The sequence below is a fragment of the Theropithecus gelada genome, chromosome 11, assembly GCF_003255815.1.
Source record: "Theropithecus gelada isolate Dixy chromosome 11, Tgel_1.0, whole genome shotgun sequence".
NCBI classification, from domain to species: domain Eukaryota; kingdom Metazoa; phylum Chordata; class Mammalia; order Primates; family Cercopithecidae; genus Theropithecus; species Theropithecus gelada.
Window position 1 is genome coordinate 80,450,045 of NC_037679.1, and position 19,505 is coordinate 80,469,549.

Genomic DNA, 19,505 nt, shown 5'->3' on the forward strand with positions numbered 1-19,505 from the left:
CAATGATCATGTGCTGGATAAACAAAACAGATGTGGTTTTTGCCCTCAAGGGGACTGACAGTCCAGTGAGGGGGACCAACATTTAAAAGCAGGTGCACAAGGCTGGGCGCGGTAGCTCACGCCTGGAATCCCAGCACTTTGGGAAGCTGAGGCAGGTGGATCACCTGAGGTCACGAGTTCAAGACCAGCCTGGTCAACATGGTGAAACCCTGTCTCTACTAAAAATACAAAAATTAGCCAGGTGTGGTGGCAGGCGCCTGCAATCCCAGCTACTTGAGAGACTGAGTCAGGAGAATCCCTTGAGCCCAGCAGGCAGAGGTTGGTGAGCCAAGATTGCACCACTGCACTCCAGCCTGGGTGACAAAGTGAGACTCCATCTTGAAAAAGAAAAAGTAGGGCCCAAGTGAATTTATAAACACAGACTGGGGCAGAAGACCAGGATGTGAGCAAAGAGAATACCAGAGGGGACTACTTTAGATGTGAAGGGAGGCGGGGGGTGAAAGAAGGTCCCTCTTGGTGAACGTCTATTAGGCTGAGACCTACAGGGTGAGCAGGTACTAAGGGAGCAGGAACTTGTTCCCAGCAGGGGAAACGGCTTCCGAGAAGGCCCCCTGTGGAAAAGAGGCGGGAGAGTGGAGGCAACAGAAACAAGTTCCCTGGGTCTGGAGCCCTGGAACAGGAACGAAGTGGGGGAGGAGGGGCTGGAAGGGGCCAGAGCTTTGTGGGAAGTGGATGATGATGAGGAGAGCCAAGGGCGGCCCAGGGCAATGCTACAGGGACTGGGCTCAGACCCTGCTGTGAGTTGAACTGTGTCCCCCAAAAAAGTTATGTGGCAGTTCTAACCCTCAGGACCTCAGAATGTGGCCTTATTTGGAGACAGGTCTTTACAGAGATTATGAAGTTAAAATGAGGTCATTAGGGTGGGCCCAGTCCAACAGGCCTAGTCCAATAAAGGGGAAAGGTAGACACACAGCCTGGCAGCACGGAGGGGGAAGGCCACGCAGAGGCGGAGGCGGAGGCGGAGGCGGAGGCGGAGGCGGAGGCGGAGGCGGAGGCGGAGACGGAGACGGAGATGGTGCGCCTTCTGGAGGCCGAGGAGCATCAAAGATGATCAACAGCCACCAGCAGCCAGGAGAGAGGCCTGGGACAGATTCCCCTCGGAGCCCTCAGAAGGGACCAACCCTGCCGAGGCTTGATCCCAGACTTCTGGCCTCCAGAACTGACAAAATGTATCTCTGTTTTTGTTTTGTTTGTTTTTTTATGACGAAGTCTTGCTCTGTCCCCCAGGCTGGAGTGCAATGGCGCAATTTCGGCTCCCTGCAACCTCCGCCTCCCAAGTTCAAGCGATTCTCCTGCCTCAGCCTCCTGAGTTGTTGGGATCACAGGCATCCACCGCCACGTCCGGCTAATTTTTGTATTTTTAGTGGAGACGGGGTTTCACCATGTTGGCCAGGCTGGTCTCGAACTACTGACCTCAGGTGATCCACCCGCCTCAGCCTCCCAAAGTTCTGGGATTATAGGTGTGAGCCAGCGCACCCTGCCTAATATCTCTCTTCTTTAAGCTGCCCAGCCTGTGGGACTTGGTCACGGCTTCTCTAGGAAGACAATACACCACCCCGCCCAACCAGCGGGGTTCGGAGGAGCCGGCTGCCTTGGAGGCCACAGACTCTGAGGCGTTTCCCAAAGCTCGAGGGGGAGAGCTGAGAGGCTCAGCTGCATCCGCGGAGGAGGTGCTGGAACATTCCAGACCCAGGGCCCTAGCGCAGCTAAGCAGGGTTATCAGATTGTGACACCAACTGTTACAACCGGTTCTCCTTCAGTGCTCTTTGGTTTGGGGCCACTGAAACGACTGGGTCCACAAAAACAAAGGCCCTCCCTTGTCAGATGGCAATAGAGACATCTCAGGCTTCAGAGACCCCCTCCCCATCATAGTCCCTAGAACAAAAACGTTGCAAATGGTGACTTCTGGGTGACATCTGGCCACCGATATACTGGCCTTACACCAGGTTTAAAGCTCTTTGAAGGAGAGGTGGCTCATGGCCATAATCCCAGCACTCTGGGAGACCAAGGTGGGAGGATGACTTGATGCTAAGAGTTCAAGATCAGCCTGGGCAACATAGTGAGACCCCATCTCTACAAAAAAAATTTTTTTAATTAGTTGGGCATGGTAGCTTACACCTGTAGTCCCAGCTACTCAGGAGGCTGAGGCGGGAGGATGGCTTGAGCCCAGGAGTTGGAGGCTGCAGTGAACTATGACTGCACCACTGCACTCCAGCCTGGGTGGCAGAATGAGATCCTGTCACTAAATAAATAAATAACAATTTGAATGAGATGCCAACATTTCAGAGCCAGGAGGTTTCAGATAAAAGTGCAAATTTACAGATTCTCTGAGGCTGTGGCAGGTTTTTGTCTTAATGAGACCGAGTCTCGCTCTGTCGCCCAGGCTGGAGTGCAGTGGCCGGATCTCAGCTCACTGCAAGCTCCGCCTCCCGGGTTTTTACGCCATTCTCCTGCCTCAGCCTCCCGAGTAGCTGGGACTACAGGCGCCCGCCACCTCGCCCGGCTAGTTTTTTGTATTTTTAGTAGAGACGGGGTTTCACCATGTTAGCCAGGATGGTCTCGATCTCCTGACCTTGTGATCCGCCCGTCTCGGCCTCCCAAAGTGCTGGGATTACAGGCTTGAGCCACCGCGCCCGGCCAGATTCTCTTGAAGAACTGCACACTGATAGCACTGGGCCTGTGTTCTATCCTGGCAACCACTCGCTGCAGCTCTGGGGAGCAGACACACTGGCCGGCACGCCACAGTCCTCACCACTCCCCAGTGCCTCCCCGAAGCTGAGGACAGGCTGCCTGCCACGGGCCATACCCTCCCCTGGGCCCACATCTCATACCCAGCTAATTTTTGTATTTTTTTGGTGGAGACAGGGTTTCACCATGTTGCCCAGGCTGGTCTCAAATTTCTGACTTCAAGTGATCCACCTGCCTTGGCCTCCCAGAGTGCTGGGATTACAGGCGTGAGTCCCCACACCCGGCCGGGCTGAGTTTTTCAGGAAGGGGCCAACAATTACAGGCATAGCCTTGCCATGTCCACATATTGCGTCCTGAATAAAGTCCAGGCTGGGTCAAAATCTCTAACAAGGGGGAGCACGCAGCCCATTCCTCTGCCTTCCTGGGACCTCGACCTGTGTTTGAGAGAGATGAGAGCGAAGGTACAGGGTCTCGAAGTGCTTGGAGGAGAAATGCACAGGATTTGGGCACAGAGACATGGACATGGCGAACTCATGAGAGCTGTGGCTTTGCCCTCCTTGTTTACAGCTGAATTCCCGGGCCTAGAACTTTCTAGGACACTGCCCGCACTCAGTAAATACTGGCTAGAAGTTGTTTATTTCTTCTGTCCCAAGGCCACCCAGAAGGTCAGAAGCTTTCTTTAGCTGGCCCAGAGTTGACGTTTCTTTAGTCTGATAACAGCAGCCCAATTTATGTCTGGGAAGCCATCCCTGCATGTGAGATGTGGCCCTACAGGGTTGACCCCACCATCAGCTTCAGAGATTCGCATGTGACTCAAGCCTGGCCAGCTGGGTACCAATTGCTCTTGTCAAGCGGGTAACTCAAGAGTAGATGTGAGGCCGGGCACAGTAGTTCACGCGTGTAAACCCAGCACCTTGGGAGGCCGAGACAGATGGATCACTTGAGGCCAGGAGTTCGAGACCAGCCTAGCCAACATGGTGAAACTCCATCTCTACTAAAAATACAAAAATTAGGCCGGGTGCGGTGGCTCACACCTGTAATCCCAGCACTTTGGGAGGCTGAGACGGGCGGATCACGAGGTCAGGAGATCGAGACCATCCTGGCTAACACAGTGAAACCCCGTCTCTACTAAAAATACAAAAAATTAGCCGAGCGCGGTGGCGGGCACCTGTAGTCCCAGCTACTTGGGAGGCTGAGGCAGGAGAATGGCGTGAACCCGGGAGGCAGAGCTTGCAGTGAGTCGAGATCGCACCACTGCACTCCAGCATGGGCGACAGACTGAGACTCCGTCTCAAAAAAAAAAAATTAGCCGGGTATGGTGGCACATGCCTGTTATCCCAGCTACTCAGGAGGCTGAGGCACAAGAATCACTTGAACTCGGGAGGAGGAGGTTGCAGTGAGCTAAGATCACACCACTGCACCCCAGCCTGGGCAACAGAGCAAGATCTTATCTAAAAAAGAAACCGAGTAGATGTGTGGGCCAGGCACAGTGGCTCACACCTGTACTCCTAGCACTTTGGAAGTCTGAGGTGGGCAGATCCCTTGAGCCCAGGAGTTTGAGACCAGCCTGGGCAACATGGCAAGACCTAATCGCTACGAAAATACAAAAAAAAAAAAAAACTAGCTGGGCTTAGTGGCGTACACCTGTAGTCCCAGCTACTAGGGAGGCTGAGGTGGGAGGATCGCTTGAGCTGGGGAGGTTGAGGCAGCAGTGAGCTGTGATCATGCCACTGCACTCTAGCCTGGGTGACAGAGTGAGACCCTGTCTCAAAAAAAGAGAGTAGATGGCCAGGCGCAGTGGCTCATGCTTGTAATCCCAGCACTTTGGGAGGCCGAGGTGGGTGAATGATGAGATCAAGAGATCGAGACCATCCTGGCTAACACGGTGAAACCCCATCTCTACAAGAAATACCAAAAAATTAGCCAGGCGTGGCGGCGGGCACCTGTAGTCCCAGCCACTCGGGAGGCTGAGGCAGGAGAATGGCGTGAACCCAGGAGGTGGAGGTTGCAGTGAGCCGAGATCACGCCACTGCACTCCAGCCTGGGCAACAGAGTGAGACTCCATCTCCAAAAAAAAAAAAAAAAAGAGTAAATGTGTGACCCAAGTCAGTCTATTGGGTCTTATTCTGTGATTTTGTGGAAGTTGAAAAGAAAGAATGTCCTTTCTGTTGAACCTAGAGCTCAGAGGATATATTCCTAAAGCTACCAGGGGGTGGGGAGAACCCTGCCTCAGAATGAAGTCTAAGAAGAGAGAAGAGAGGTAATGGATGGAAAAGAGCTGAGGTTGAAGACACTGTTTGGGCACCTGGATTCAGCCATGCCTGAAGCTCACGTACCTCAGTTTTTAACTACATGAGCCAACATATTTCCATTTTTGCTTAAGCTATTTCGTGATTAGTTTTCCCTCATTTACAGTCAAAGGCCCTGACTTACAAATGACAAAGCTGATTGACAGGGAAGCTGCTGTCTCCCTACACCCCAGGGCTCTCATCCAGGCCAAACTGCCAGGCAGCTACGAGGCCTCTGGCAACCTGGACAGCCTTCACCTTGACAGGCAGAAACCAGCACTTCCAACACTGCTTTGCTTCTTTCTTTTAATCTTAAAACATCAAGGATGGGGCAGGGAAGGGCTGATGAACAGGGAGAGTAGAAAAAAATTGGCATTTTCTTTTTTTTTTTTTTTTTTTTTTTGAGACGGAGTCTCGCTCTGTTGCCCAGGCTGGAGTGCAGTGGCCGGATCTCAGCTCACTGCAAGCTCCGCCTCCCGGGTTCACGCCATTCTCCGGCCTCAGCCTCCCAAGTAGCTGGGACTACAGGAGCCCACCACCTCGCCCGGCTAGTTTTTTGCATTTTTTTTTTTTTAGTAGAGACGGGGTTTCACCATGTTAGCCAGGATGGTCTCGATCTCCTGACCTCGTGATCCACCCGTCTCGCCCTCCCAAAGTGCTGGGATTACAGGCATGAGCCACCGCGCCCGGCCAAAACTGGCATTTTCAACGCAAGAATCGCATTGCTGCAGATGCAGTGATACTAATGGCTAGCCTTCTTGAGTGCTTGGCACTCTTCTAAGCCTGTGTCATCTCATTTAATTGTCATAACCACCTTATGAGTTATAGATACTGTTTGGTTTAGTTTGGTTGAGACAGGGTCTCACTCTGTCACCCAGGCTGGAGTACAGTGGCACAATCTTGGCTCACTGCAGCTTTGATCTCCCAGGCTCAAGCATTCCTCCCACCTCAGCCCCCAAGTAGCTGCAACTACAGGTGCGCACCACTATGCCTGGCTAAATAGGTCCTGCTATTATCCCTGTTCCACCAGTGAGGAAACTGAGGCACAGGGAGCCTGGCCGACTTGCCCACAATCATCCAGCTATTGAGTGCTTCAGGAGGGCACAAGCATGAATGCTCACTACATAAACGCTGCTGCCAAGAAAGAACTTTGGCAGTTATTGAATTCAAGGCCCTCAATTGGCTTCCTTTTTTGGGGGGGGCAGGGGGCGGGGGACGGGACATGGTCTCACTCTATTGCCCAGACTGGAGTGCAGTGGTACAATCATAGCTCACTGCAGCCTCGAACTCCTGGGCTCAGGTGATCCTCCCCGCTTTCCTCCCCAGTATCTGGGACTACAGGCACACACCACCACACTTGGCTAATTTTTTGTATTTTCTGTAGAGATGGGGTTTTGCCATGTTGCCCAGGCTGGTCTCAAACCCCTGGGCTCAAGTGATCCGCCTGCCTTGGTCTCCCAAAGTGCTGGGATTATAGGCATGAGCCACTGTGCCTAGCCGGTTTCAATTTATTTTAAAACAAAATATCTTAAATCTCTAATCCCGCCATGCTAACTCTTCATCTTCCCCTCTAGCCCTTGTCCATATGCATCACATTTTACAAAATTAAAAATAGCGTATGCATATCATTTCACATCCTTGCTTCCATGTGTCATAAGAGCACATTCTCACATGGCTTTTGCAATCAACGCAATAGAGGCTGCAGATGGAGTCACTGAGACTCAGAGAAGTTGAGATGACCTCATCCAGGCAGCCCGGCAGGCTCGCAGTTGGACCAGGAGGAGATCCAGGTGGCCTGCCCTGCAGCCCAGTGACCCCTGCGGCCCTGGATGCTCACAGAGTAAGCAGCTCCCCTGTCTTGCTGCTCGCCAGGGCCAACTGTCTTAAGAGTTCTTAGGCAGCTATTACTCAGTCAATAATGAAATATCATTGAAAGAATGGCCCCAGTCACGCAGTCAGGCATCTAAAGCAAGGTGTGAGCCATGCACGGTGGTGGCTCACGCCTGTAATGCTAGTGCTTTGGGAGGCCGAGGCAGGAAGATTGCTTGAGGCCAGGATTCGAGACCAGCTTGGGCAACATAGCAAGACCCCATCGCCACACACACACACACAAAAAAAACTTAAAAATTAGCCAAGCGTGGTGCTGCACACCTGTGGTCCCAGTTCCGTGGGAGGCTGAGGTGGGAGGATCCCTTGAGGCGAGGAGGTTGGGGCTGTATTGAGCTGTGATTGCACCATTGCATTCCAGCCTGAGCAACAGAGAAATGCTCTGTCTTGAAAAATTTTAAATTTAAAAAATAAAAATAAAGCCAGGTGTGCACGGGTAGCCCCAGCCTTGAAGTGTGAGGAAGTTATGACTGTGTGGGTGAGTTTGGGTATGTGCTTGGGGGAGGGAGGTATTTGGAAATAAAGTGTAGAAACCATCTTCCTTCCTTCCTCTTCCCCCACTGCATCCCTCCCAATCTTTCATTGAACCAAAGCAAGAGGTGGGAAAACAACTGGAATTTCAGTTTGTGATGAACAAGAAAAAGACTTCAACACGCTCTTGGCAAATCAGAGATGGACAGGGCCAGCTCGAAACCCACAGGCATCAGTGCCTGGGCCACCCACGGCCCCTCTCCCTCCTCCTCCCCACCTTTTGGACGTCATGCTAAATCTAGCTGTAAGCCTCCTCAGCTGAGGGACGAGGAGAACGCGGGGGGCTAGCTCTGCAGCTGTGCGGGGCCCAATGTCCCCACACCTGGACCCAGAGGGCAGAACTGTCCGGGATGAACCTAAATAAACTATTTCTCTGCCAGAAGCCTTGAAGGCAATACCCCAAAGCACATTTCAAAAACAAAAAGGGGAGTGTGTTCTCCCTCCTGCACGCTGGCCCCCGCAAAACACTAGTTCCCCATTTAAACTTCTCTAACAGAAGCTTCTCTCAGGCACCACCCACAATGCTCCTTCCCCACCCACTGGGTTCCTGCCTCATGCCTAAGCCACGTGGGCAGAGGGGCAACACCTTGGCCTCCCCACCGACTCCCACCCCGCTTTCCTCCAAGGACCACCGTCCCTCTCTCTTTTCCAGGTTCGGATTAGCATTTTTATCTCTGCAACTGCCATCTCTCAACTATTTACAGAAGCCACCAGGATAAAAAGAGGCAACATAAAAATAGTTGCTCAGCAGCTTTCAGGATGGGGTGGGGTGGGGGTGGGGGCATACCAGAATCTTCTCATTTTCTTTCATTCCTTTCAAAAGGGAAAGGATGTCAGAATTGTTCATCTTTTCCAAAAGGCTCCGAGACCACTCACCTGGGAGCTTCTCGGGGGACAGGAACCAAGTCCCAGCATTTCTCAGTTCCCCAGGGCATAGTTTGTCACCAGCACCACCAGCCCACCCCACCCCAACCAAAAGAGCAGGCTGGGTGAAGGGTGAGGCTGCAGAGCCAGGACGCCCCACTCTGCCCCATTTCCGTCACCTCCTGGGCCTCCTTCCAGCTTTCCAAAAAGCGAGCCAGTCCAAAAAAACAAAGCAAAACTTTGGCTTTTCTCTATGCTTAAAATGTTTCATAATTGAAAAAAAAAAAAAAAAAACTTCAGTGGCAATACTACAAACATGACTGAAACCGAAAACACTGGCAGCTAAAATAATCCCTTTCCCATTTTCATCAGTAACATCCCTGACCGGGAAAGCAGCAGCCAGCGGTCTGCCCCACAAAATCTAACAGAACTCACATCATGATGTCTATTTATTATTTTGGTTTTGTTGAGAAAAGGGTCCAATCAGGGAAGAAAACAAATAATAACTCTAAATCTTATTTCTCAGAGTCCAAAACTATTCAGAAATGCTTTCCATCCCAGAACCTCCCGGGGGAAGGTGGACTCCACTCCATCAGAAAACGAGCATAATTTGCCAGGATAAGGAGCCAACGCTGGGCACAGTGGTTCACGCCTGTAATTCCAGCACTTTGGGAGACCAAGGCAGGAGGATCACCTGAGGTCAGGAGTTCAAGACCAGCCTGGCCTACATGGTGAAATCTCATCTCTACTAAAAATACAAAAATTAGCCAGGCGTGATGGGACATGCCTGTAATTCCAGCTACTTGGAGGGTTGAGGCATGAGAATCACTTGGATCCAGGAGCAGAGGTTGCAGTGAGCTGAGATCATGCCACCATACTCCAGCCTGAGGGACAGAGCAAGATCCTGCCTTTAAAAGAAAGGGGGGGGGGTGGGGAGCCAAGAGAGGCCTGAGACCCCAGGTAAGAGAAGGTCATTAGGAAAGGATGCAGATCCCAGAGGACCTTGAGCCTCTTGATTTTCTCATCTGTGAAATGGTGCCAGCCAGACCTACCTAGAAGGTGGCTATCGAGTGGATCTTCTCTATGGAAGTCCCTAGTACACAGTGTGGCTCAAGGTAATTGTTCCACAAGGATCACCTCCTCCCTTCCTTTCTGCACTCCGCCTCCCTCATCTGCAACATGGAAGGGTTCAGGAGCTGATCTCTGCTCGGCTTCCTCTCAGGCCAACTTTCCACTTCTGCTTTCTTGGTCGGTATTCCTGGCAAAGCTATCAGGACAGACTGGGCTGACTCCACTCATGGCCACAGGGCCGTGGCACTATCTGTCTGGTTTTCTCTACTTTGTGGATTTACTTACCCGGAAAAAAGTCTCACAAAATATATACTAACAAAATCACATGGGGACCTACATTTAACAAAACATGGCCGGTTGCAATGGTGGACAAATGTAATCCCAGCACTTTTGGAGGCCAAGGCGGAAGGATAACTTGAGCCCAAGAGTTCGAGACCAGCCTGGACAGCAAAGCAAGACCCTGTCTCTACAAAAAAAATTAAAAATATTAGCCAGGCATGGTGGCGCAGGGCTATAGTCCCAGCTATTCAGGAGGCTGAGGCAGGAGGATCTCTTGAGCCTGGGAGGTTGAGGCTGCAGTGAGCCACGATGGCACCCCTGCACTCCAGCCTGGGCGACCGAGTGAGGCCCCATCTCAAAAACAAACAAAAAATCATCATAACTGAAACGAATGGAACTGAATAAAATCAAGACTGTCCCTGAAAAATCATGCTTGTAATGAAATGACCATGAATTGATCCAAGAGGCAATGGGTTTGTTTTGTTGTTATTGTTGTGTGTGTGTGTGTGTGTGTGTGTGTGTGTGTGTGTGTGTGTTTGACACAAAGTCTCGCCCTGTCACCTAGGCTAGAAAGCAGTCACACTGATCTTGGCTTACTGCAGCCTCCGCCTCCCAGGTTCAAGCAATTCTCCTGCCTCAGCCTCCAGAGCAGCTGGGATTACAGGCGTGCGTCACCACGCCCAGCTAATTTTCATATTTTTAGTAGAGACGGGGTTTCACTATGTTGGCCAGACTGGTCTTGAACTCCTGACCTTAAGTGTGATCCACCCGCCTCAGCCTCCCAAAGTGCTGGGATTACAGGCATGAGCCACTGCACCTGGCCAGCAATGGGTTTAAATGGGGAGCCACAATTCTTGTAGAGGGGTAGGTAAGGTTCAATGAAGGGAATCCTGAAAACCTTGGGTCAGGAAACTGGTTCCTGAGTGATTTCAAGAAACCTTTCTTCCATCACCTTCTCCCTCCAAACAGAGTGACAAAAAAAGTCTTACACCCAGAAGGTCATTAACTGAAGGGCTACAGAGACACAGGAATGGACAAAGTAGCCTTAAGATGCCCTTATGGGGGAAACAACCCAAATGTCTATCAATGGATGAATATATACACAAAATGCGGTCCATCCACACAATGGAATAGTGCTGGGCCGGAGCAGGGAACGAAGCACTGACAGCCGCTACGGCATGGATCAGTCTTGAAAGCATGATGCTGAATGAAAGAAGCCAGACACAAAAGTCATATATTACATGATTCTATTTATATGAAATGTCCAAAACAGGCAAATCCAGAGAGACAGAAAGTAGGCTGGTGGTTGCCAGGGGCCGCGGGGCACTGGGAAGAGAGAGTGATAAGTTTCATGGGTACGAGGTTTCTTCTGGGGGTAATGAAAATGCTCTGGAACTAGACAGAAGTAGTTGTTGTACAACATTATAAATGTACTAAATGCCACTGAATTGTTCACTTTCAAATGGTAAAGTTTAGGCCGGGCGCGGTGGCTCACGCCTGTAATCCCAGCACTATGGGAGGCTGAGGCGGGCAGATCACAAGGTCAGAAGATCAAGACCATCCCGGCCAACATGGTGAAACCCCATCTCTACTAAAAATACAAAAATTAGCTGGGCATGGTGTCACGTGCCTGTAATCCCAGCTCCTCGGGAGGCTGAGGCAGGAGAATCAGTTGAACCCAGGAGCCAGAGGTTGCAGTGAGCCGAGATCACGCCACTGCACTCCAGCCTGGGCAACAGGGCGAGACGCCATCTCAAAAAAATAAATAAATAAAATAAAATAAAATAAAATGGTTAAGCTTGTATTATGTGAATTTCACCTCAACTTTTTTTTTCTTTTGAGACAGAGTCTTGCTGTGTTGCCCAGGCTGGAGTGCAGTGGCACGATCTTGGCTCACTGCAACGTCCACCTCCGGGATTCAAGTGATTCTCCTGTCTCAGCCTCCCAAGTGGCTGGGATTACAGGCACAAGCCACCATGCTCGACTCAATTTTATTGTATTTTTAGTGGGGACGAGGTTTCACTATGTTGGCCAGCCTGATCTTGAACTCCTAACCTCAAGTGATCTACCCACCTCGGCCTCCCAAAATGCTGGGATTACAGGCGTGAGCCACCGTGCCCAGCCCTCCTCAATTTTTTTAAAAAGAAAAGAAGCCCTTACGAATCTCTACTAACAGGTCAGTAAGGTAACAAGCACAGCCTGAAAGAAGGTCAACTTCGAAAGGGAAATGCAATTTCCTCAACTGTTAGGAAAGAGACACAGACACAAGGCTGAGGCTGTAGCAGCACCATGCGGCCAGCCGGCCTGAACCCCATATCCAGGTTCTCTCTAACCCCATCCAAAGGGAAGAAGCGAATGGGAAAGCAAAACATGGAAGAAAAATAGCAATAGGCCAGGCACAGTGGCTGTAATCCAATCCCAGCACTTTGGGAGGCTGAGGCAGGAGGATCACTTGAGTCCAGGAGTTCGAGAGCAGCCTGGGCAAAATAGTAAGACCCTATTTCTATAAAGAAATTAAAAATTTAGCCAGGCATGGTGGCATGCACCTGTAGTCCCATCTGCTCTGGAGCTTGAGCCCAGGAGTTGGAGGCTACAGTGAGCTATGATTGCACCACTGTCTTCCACCCTGAGCAACAGAGCAGGATCCCATCTCTTAAAAAAAAGAAAAGGAAAGAAATAAAGGCTGGCACGGTGGCTCATGCCTGTAATCCCAGCACTTTGGGAGGCCGAAGCGGGCGGATCATCTGAGGTCAGGAGTTTGAGACCAGCCTGGCTAACATTGTGAAACCCCGTTTCTACTAAAAATACAAAAAATTAGCCAGGCGTGGTGGCGGGCACCTGTAATCCCAGCTACTCTGGAGGCTGAGGCAGGAGAACCGCTTGAACCTGGGAGGCGGAGGTTGCAGTGAGCCAAGATCATGCCATTGCACTCTGGCTCAGGCAACAAGAGTGAAACTCCACCTCAAAAAAAAAAAAAAGGAAAAGAAAAGAAAATAAACAAAGCAATATAAGACCCTCTGATTTAAAGGAAAATCTGAAATAGCATTTGCCCCAAATCCCCAGGATCAGGAAATGAAATGTTTCCCATAACCACCAGAAGAAAGTATCCTGGGGAGGGAAGAAGATCACAGGTGACCCTAAGCAAATTAGCCTTTCTGAGACCTTCCATAAAATGAGTTGATAGAATAATGGTAATTCTGTGGCCCGTGTTAAAATTTGAGCCAAAATGCCTTGAAAACAGGCTTGGCCTACCCGACTTGGCCTGGTCCGCTCCCCTGAGAGTGGTGTCTGGCCACTCATCTTCCATCTAGGATGAGGTTCTCAAAGAGGAAACCCCTGGCTACTGCACAGAGGTCCCTGCTAGGTCACCCCACCCTATTCCCTTCCCCTCCTACTCCCATCCAATCTCCCATTTCTGGCCCATCCTTCAAGGCTCTGCACAAATGACACCTCCTTCAGGGAGCCTCCCAGATTCACACCAGTCTGAGGAGATTTCTCCAGAACCCTCAGTGACCTGTGCTCCTTCCATCGCAACAGCACTCATTCCTTGTGGTGTTTCTCAACAGTGGCACTGCTGGCATTTGGGGGAGGGTGATTTTGTTGTTGTTGTTGTTGTTTGTTTGTTTTTTGAGAGGAAGTCTCATTCTTGTGCCCCAGGCTGGAGTGCAACAGCACGATTTCAGCTCAATGCAACCTCCGCCTTCAAAGTTCAAGCAATTCTCCTGTCTCAGCCTCCTGAGTAGCTGGGATTACAGGCGTGTGCCACCACTCCCGGCTAATTGTTTTGTATTTTTAGTAGAGACGGGGTTTCACCATGTTGGCCAGGCTGGTCTCGAACTCCTGGCCTCAGGTGATCCTCCTGCCTCAGTGTCCCAAAGTGCTGGGATTACGGGCGTGAGCCACCACGCCTGGCCAGGGTAGGATGATTGTCTATGTTGTGGCCCTGGCCTGCCTACAGGACACTTTAGTAGGCATCCCCGGCTCCTGCACACTAAAAGCCAGGAGTGCTTAGCATCATGACAACCAAAAGTCGCCCCCACACTTTTTTTTTTTTTTTTTTTTTTGAGACAGAGTCTTGCTCTGTCGCCCAGGCTGGAGTGCAGTGGCCGTATCTCAGCTCACTGCAAGCTCGGGCTCCCGGGTTTACGCCATTCTCCTGCCTCAGCCTCCCCAGTAGCTGGGACTACAGGCGCCCACCACCTCGCCCGGCTACTTTTTTTGTATTTTTTAGTAGAGACGGGGTTTTACCGTATTAGCCAGGATGGTCTCGATCTCCTGACCTCGTGATCCGCCCGCCTCGGCCTCCCAAAGTGCTGGGATTACAGGCTTGAGCCACCGCGCCCAGCCTAACTCCCACACTTTTCCAAATCCTTGCCAGGAGGGTGGGACCACCCCCAGATGAGAACTAGTGCGTTGTTATTAGTGACTGTATTTGGCTACCAGCCCACTAGCCACATCTAAGGATGGGCAGTACTACGGACCCTGCATACAGCTGCATCGGTGAACACGGATGTAGTGAGTGAATAAACAAAACAAAACAAACACCTGGGCTCCTCAAGAAGCTCAGGGCAGCCTTGCAAGGGCCTCTGCTCTAGAACAGGTGCACGAACGTTCTAAGGCCTGACATGCCTGCACTGGCTGTGTGACCCTGGGCAAGTTACTTAACTTCTCTGAGCCCTTCTATAAAATGGGGCTAAATCCTAGCAACACTGCAGGATTTCTGTAAACCTCAATCTCCTAATCTCTACTATGGGGTTAAAATTCTCTACCTTGTAGGATTTGGTAGGCATTAAATGAGATAATGCATGCAACACATAGCACAGAATCTGGCAGGCAGCAAGAACTCAATAGATGTTAGTTATTAATTACTGTTATTATTATTATTAATATTGTCCAGGGCTGTGGTAGTTCATGCCTGTAATCCTAGCACTTTGGGAGGCTGAGGTAGGCGGATCACTTGAGGTCAGGAGTTCAAGACCAGCCTGACCAACATGGTGAAACCCCTTCCTCTATAGGAAGGGTGTATGAGCATCAGTCTGGAAGGGGTATCTGGGGCTTGCCCTAAAGCTGCATTTGCATGGCATGCACACTATTTATTCTGAAACTGCATGTTTTTGTGGGGTGATTAGGGAAGAGGGTGGCTAACTCCCCCAAAGCCCTCCCCTTGTTGCAGCCCCCGCCTCCTCCAAGGAACAAAGGAGCTTATGGGGATATAAAGCCATCCTCTTGTCTCTCCTCTGGGGGCAGAACTAGGGGAGGGGGAGTGGTAAAAGGCAGCACAGCTCTAGGGCCCCTGAAGTTTCTATCTCCTGCGTGGGGATTCTAAACACCAGGCTGGGGAAGGTAAAAGTTGCCTGTAGGGAGACGGACGCTGCAGGTCCCATCTGGAGGCCAGGTATCCCTCTCTTGCTGACAGCACTGAGACGCCCTCCCCAAAGCTCAACCTTCTGGGGGAGGCTGGAGGGGCTGAGCTGCATCCTGTCCAGCACCAAGTGAGAGCGGCCAGGGGGACAGGCTGGCAGAGCTGTGAAAGCACCCCACTTCCCCAGCTAGGCGGTGCAGGGGCTGGGGGAAAGCCAGGAAAAGCTCAAGGCTGGGTCGGGTGGCACCCCAGGCACCGAGCCCCAATGCTGAGAGGGGCTGGGGCCAGCGTCCCTGAGAGTCAGGCGGACGCCTCTCCGCATTCACAGCATACTGCAACCCCGAGGTGAATTTAGGTCAGAAGGACCAAGCCTGTGAGGCTCCGGCTGAGACAAGAGGTGCGGTGGGGGTGGTCAAAGGGCAGACCGAAGACAGCCAAAGGTCCCCTAGGTCCCCACAACTGCCGGCCTAGGGTCCTGCCACCTGGTGTCCAAGCCACCAGGGCCTGGGTTTGCCCCGAGACAGGCAGGCTGCGGGGTGGGGGTGCTCAAAGTCCGCTGGTCGTCTCTTCCCCGGAGCGCTCCAGATTTCCCCACCTGTCAAACGCGAGGGGGTGGGCCTAGGCCGCCTCCACGAACCCTGACGGACCCGGCCCCCAGTGACAGCGGTTCCAAACTCCAGGACCGCCCCTGCCACCCGGACAGGGTGCGGCCCAGCTGAGGAGGCCATCCCGCGGCCCACGGCGCCCCGAGAACGCCGGGGAAGGGGTGTCGGGGACCGTGTCCCTCCACGTGGCGGGGCGTGGGGAGGCGCACGTGGGGTCCCTCGGTGTTGGGAGCCCCAGGCCAGCCTCGGGGCTTTGTGTGCCATTCCGGCGCTGTCCCCCACCTCGAGAGGGAAACGGAGCGGGCGCCCGGGGCCGCGGCGGCTGCGTCCCTTGCCCCGGGCCCGGCTACCGCCAGCTCACCTGGGCTCCGCGCCGCCGCCGCCTCCCGCGCTCTGCGCCCCCAGCTCGGCTCGGCTCAGCTCAGCTTGCTCTGCACGGCCGCGCGCTCCTCTCCTCTGCCCGGGCGGCGGGCGCGCGGGGGGCGGAGGCGGGAGGAGCCGCCCGGCTCGGCCTGGGCGCGACACCGCCCCGGGCAACGCGGGGATTGGCCACGGCCGCGGGAAACCCGAACGCGGAACCGCCCGCGCCCGCCGCGCACCGCCCCCTGCGCGCCCCCGCCGGCTCGGCCCCGCGCCGGGGAGGGGTGGGGAGGCGGGAGCCTGCAAAGACGAAAGTAGCGGCGAGGCGGAGGGCAAGGAGAAGAAAGGGAGGAGGCGAAGAGCCGGGGAAGAGAGGCCCGGCCGGGAGGATCGGAGGCGGCGGGGAGGAGAGCCTGGCGGGGCGCGGGGCGCGGAGCTCGGAGCGCGGGAGGGGGCGCCGCAACTTTGTCCCCGCTCGCCCGCGGCGCGCACCTGCCCAGGTTCTTCCCGCGCGCCCTCGGGCGGCGCAGCGCCGACGGCGCTTGCTTTGTTTAGCCAAATGCCGAGGTTGCAGGAAGCCTCCGGACTGACCCTGGGAAAGTTCCCCAAGCCGGCGAGAACACCTGGGGCCTCTCCTAGCGACCCGGCTGCTGCCCCTGCGCTAGGCGCCGGGCGGTGGATGCGGCCTGGATTTCGGGCCACCACCGACTCGGGGGAGCCCCCTTCCGCAGCCGCCTGCCGACTGACCACTTGCTCAGGGCAGGCCCTAAAGGCTGGTGAAAGGCGTTCCTCTCCCATCCCCAGCCCACCTGGATGCACCATTGAAGTTCATTCTGGCTTTTCCAGATTGCTACTTAGATGCTTTTTGTGAGATACAGCATATTCTTCCCATTCTCCCCTTTTTGGCACCTACTTCGCTGGAGCCTTAAGTGTGCGTTGGGTCCCCCAGCTGGATAACAACACTGTGCGGGGAAGAGGGGAAACGAAGACCTGGAGGGCTCCCTGAACCGTCCTACGGGGTCGAGCGACCCAGGGGATGTCTCGCTGACCCTGCCAAACAGACAAAAGGGAACCGAGTTGAGAGGAGAGTCAACCTCCAAATTAATAAAAGGTTCAAAGCCCTCTGGTCAGCTGGGTGGATTTCCAGCCCGTTCCGATGAGCTTATCTGGTATTTCTAGGCCGTAGGGACACTGACATGCAATGAGCCAATGAGAGCTCCACCCCGACTCCTTTTTTTTTTTTTTTTTTTTTTTTTTCCTTTTCTGAGACAAGAGTCTTGCTCTGTCGTCCAGGCTGGAGTGCAGTGACGCGATCTCGGATCACTGCAACATCCGCCTCCCAGGTTCAAGCAATTCTCTGCCTCAGCCTCCTAAGCAGCTGGGATTACAGGTGCCCGCCACCACACCCGGCTAATTTTTGTATTTTTCTTAGAGACGGGGTTTCATCATGTTGTCCAGGCTGGTCTTGAACTCCTGACCTTGTGATCCAGCCGCCTTGGCCTCCCAAAGTGCTGGGATTACAGGTGTGAGCCACCGCGCCTGGCCCACTCCCTTTTTTTTTTTTTTTTTTTTATAAAGGGGTCTCTCTGTGTTGCCCAGGCTGGAGTGCAGTAGCACGATCACAGCTCCCTGCACCCTCGACCTCCCCAGGCTCAGGTGATCCTCCAGCCTCAGCCTCCTGAGTAGCTGGGACTACAGGCACACACCACCACACCTGGAAAAAAAATAATTTTTTCTGTTTTTTGTAGAGAGAGTTCTCCCCCCAGCTGGTCTCAAACTCCTGGGCCCAAGTGATCCTCCTGCCTCTGCCTCCCAAAGTGCTGGGATTATAGGCATGAGCCAACACGCTCAGCCATGCACCTCTTCTGATGTTACTCAACATGCTTGCATTTGTTGGAAATGGCAAAAACCTGAGGCCGGGCATGGTGGCTCACGCCTATAATCCCAGCACTTTGGGAGGCCCGGGCAGACAGATCACTTGAGGCCAGAAGTTCAAGACTAGCCTGGCCAGCACAGTGAAACCCCATCTCTATCAAAAATACAAAAATTAGCACGGTATGGTGGTGGGTGCCTGTAATTCCAGCTACTCGAGAGGCTGAAGCACAAGAATCGCTTGAACCAGGAGGCAGAAAGATCGCACCACTACACTCCAGCCCAGGCGACAGACCAAGACTGTTTCAAAAAAAAAAAAAAAAAAATCTGGGCACAGTGACTCACGCCTGTAATCCCAGCACTTTGGGAGGCCAAGGTGGGCGGATCACGAAGTCAGGAGTTGGAGTCCAGCCTCACCAACATGGTGAAACCCTGTCTCTACTAAAAAAAAAATGCAAAAATTAGCCAGGTGTGGTGGCGTGCGCCTGTAATCCCAGGTACTCAGGAGGCTGAGGCAGGAGAGTCGCTTGAAACCCGGGAGTGAGAGGTTGCAGTGAGCCGAGATCACGCCACTGCACTCCAGCCTGGGCGACAGAGCGAGACTCCATCTCAAAAAAAAAAAAAAAAAAAAACCACCTGAGAACAACTTCCTATATGTTCATCAAAGGAATGGATACATGAAACTCGTTATAGTTGTTTGACAGAATACCATCTAATAGTTAAAAGGGGTGCATTGAATCTGTACTGACATAAGGAAATCCCAAAAACATAATGTTGAGGAAAAAAGCAAGTTGCAGAATACAGCATGATGCACAATTTGTGTGCATCTTAAAATCCCACGCAGTAGATACTGTTCATGGACACATGCTTACATACAAGATTTTTAAAGTGAAAGGGAAGAATATACATTAAATTCATGACAGTCTGCCACAAAGTAGGAAAAAAGCACAGAATGGGACAGGGAGCATAAATAAAGTTGTAAAGTTTTCTTTTAGTATTTATAAATGGCTGTGAGGCAAATGGCAAACTGTTAGCAACAGTCAATTCTGAATGGGGGATGCATAGTCCCATATTTTTCTATATTCTCATATTTTCTTCCCCCTCCCGCCCCCAAAATATGTATCAGGGTTGGTGGAGATTATCTGGAGCACTTATGACTGTAAGGCAGGGGTCAGCAAACTTTGTAAAGGGCCAGGTAGTAAATATTTTAGGCTTTGCAAGCCATAGGCTCTGTAATGCAGCTACTCCACCCTGCCATCCTAGCAGCCACAGGAAATAGTAAATGAATACATGTGGCAGTGTTCCAATAAAACTTTATTTACAGACCCTGAAAACTGAATTTCATATAATTTTCATAAGTCACAAAATATTACTGTTTTGGTTTTTATTTAACCATTGAAAAATGCGAAAGGCCGGGTGTAGTGGCTCACACCTACACGCGTGATTACAATCTCAGCACTTTGTGAGGCCGAGGTGGGAGCATCACTTGAGCCTAGAAGTTTGAGACCAGCCTGGACAACATGGCAAGACCCATCTTGACAAAAAGAAAAACATAAAAACCATTCTTAGCAGGCCATAAAAAACAGGTGGCATGACGGATTTAGCCTATGGGCAATAAATAGTTTGGCAACCCTGCTT

The 19,505-nt window shown here is 52.2% G+C and overlaps 1 protein-coding gene across 8 annotated transcripts in view; it reads right to left on the bottom strand.

Annotated features, from left to right (window-relative positions):
* Positions 1–17,649, bottom strand: part of CAMKK2 (calcium/calmodulin dependent protein kinase kinase 2) — a 60,534-nt gene extending 42,885 nt beyond the window's left edge. For 4 of the 8 annotated variants that reach the window (XM_025401419.1, XM_025401415.1, XM_025401417.1 and 1 more), the window contains exon 1: positions 16,909–17,434. The gene's annotated coding sequence lies outside the window, so the exon portion shown is untranslated. Of the gene's footprint in view, positions 1–15,996; positions 16,113–16,908 lie in introns of those variants that run through there. The other 4 variants (XM_025401414.1, XM_025401418.1, XM_025401416.1 and 1 more) reach the window with 2 other exon arrangements.
* Positions 17,650–19,505: the final 1,856 nt, after the last annotated feature.